This window comes from Mandrillus leucophaeus, unplaced genomic scaffold (assembly GCF_000951045.1).
Source record: "Mandrillus leucophaeus isolate KB7577 unplaced genomic scaffold, Mleu.le_1.0 Scaffold112, whole genome shotgun sequence".
Taxonomy (NCBI): domain Eukaryota; kingdom Metazoa; phylum Chordata; class Mammalia; order Primates; family Cercopithecidae; genus Mandrillus; species Mandrillus leucophaeus.
The window spans coordinates 2,176,937-2,179,146 of NW_012099432.1; positions in this window are offsets into that span (position 1 = coordinate 2,176,937).

Here is a 2,210-nt window from a genome sequence, read left to right on the forward strand (position 1 = left end):
CACATTTTATACAAGTAAAAGTAAGTTTAGAAATAATAATCTTGCTCAATCATGCTATCAATAAATGAAAGTGCCAGAAATTCCTAAGGGTTTGGCTCCAAATTACACTAAATAGATATAATAACTCAAAACAAGACAGAATACAATAGAACAACATAGTTGTACTACTAATCTTGTATGACTTTAAATAAGTAATATAGCTTGAGGATCTTTTTTTTTCATTTGTAAAATGGGTATAACAATAGTACTAACCTCGTAGAATTGTTGTGAGGAATAGTAACCAAATGTGTGTAATATATAATACAACCTGGCACATATTTAGTATTATTTAAATGCTAGCTGGTTGTGTTACTTACAATTAATTATGATATTTAGCAGTCATTCATTGAAGGAAGACAATGTTTTATTCATTTTTTATTCTCTATAATAGCCTTACATAATGAGAATTGTATTGAGTAAATTATTATTAATTTACAAGGATAACTTTTTTCTTTTTCTTTTTTTTTTGTTTTAAGGAGTGGAAAACCAGAGTTTAATAGGTCAGAAAGAAGGGAGAAGGGAGAAGGAAGATGCTTCCCCATACAGAGACAGAGGGAGAAGGGCTCCAAAGCCAAAAGAGGAGACCCTCTACCAGGATAACTTCTTACAGGGAACATATCCTTCCCTAATGTTTGGAATTTCAGGGATAAGGAAGTATCAACTAGATTCCAGAAGGAGAAAATATTTCTGTTTCTGAGAAGGTTTCCTCTGGGTGAGAAAAATAGATAATAAAAACATATAAAATGAGTTTGATGAGAGTGCTGGGAAAATGATAACACATAAAGAGAAGATTATAGTGCTTAGCTTACATTAAGTTTCTTGACATCAAGTGTGGAAATTTTTTTATCTAATTTTGTCTTTCATAATATTTTATTCCTAAGCTACAATAAAATGTTATTCTATTCTTACTTCAATTTAATGTGGGACTAATCAAATGATACAAATGCATGTATGAATAATAAAAATGAACACAATCTTTGATAACCTTGCTTACTCTTAATTCAGTTCAAATGGCAACTTTTCTTTGGACCACAAATTGAATGAATATCTTCCTTAGGAACTACTGAAAATTAATAGTAATATTTATACTTCAGGTTATATCGGAGTTCATATACATTTTGACCTACAGCGTCTGAAATAATGCCTATACTTAAGTTCCACAAAAATTTCCATTAAGTGATTCAATTTAATAAATTATATTAATCACCACTTAAGTGCTGAGTACTATGCTAATTGTCAACAATATTACAGCCTAAATAATCCACTGTTTATTGGAATGCTAACATCAAAAACAATCTTAAATGATAAAGTAGCCACTGAGGAGTCTAACGGTGCTCCTGAGTGTTAGATAACTGGCTGGTTCTTTATATACTTTGCCTCAGTGTTTTCAAGACTTGCTTGAGGATAAAATTCATTTGGCATATATGTTAAAATGCAGGTTCTCAGGACCCTGCTTGGAGCTTCTGATTCAATAAAACTAAAAGGGTTTAAGAATGTAGATTTAAAAATATATATATCTGATTTGGTAAAATTTGGTACAAACTGTATTAATCCTCACCACAACCCTTTGAGGTAGGGTGAATTTGTTGACTAAGAGCAATTAGGTAACATGCTTGAGGTCACATACCTAGCAAAAGACAGAGCTGTCACTTAAACTTAGTTTCGAATTCCTCAAAGCCTACAAGTCTACTATGCTACTTTGGTTTTGCTCAGTCAAGGTGAGTAAAATTTAGGATTATTTCTCCTCCTTTTTACATATGAGCAACAGACCACATGGCATTTCCAAAAGCAATAGGCATTTCTCAGTAAAGCCATAAAAACATAACAACTTGTGCCCTCCCAATAAGGACACTTGAGCACCTTTTGTGGCATGCTAAGCTTTCTTCGGCTTTTCTGCATGTAAATCTCTGCCTGTCCACAGATTTCTGAGTAAATAATGTAAATATTTAGCAAGAACTTCTAGGAACATAGAGAGCACTTCAGGCAAAATAGAACCATAAAGTGGCAGTATCTTAAAAAAACAGATTTGAGAGAATCTGAGGAAATTAAAAGGGTACTATAACTCTGTCCTGTGTGCTTCCACTTTCTTATTTGTATTTATTCTGCAACTGATTTGAAACTCCTTTTGAGCAAGAGTTGTTTCTCAACCATCTTTGGATTTCTAGGGCCTT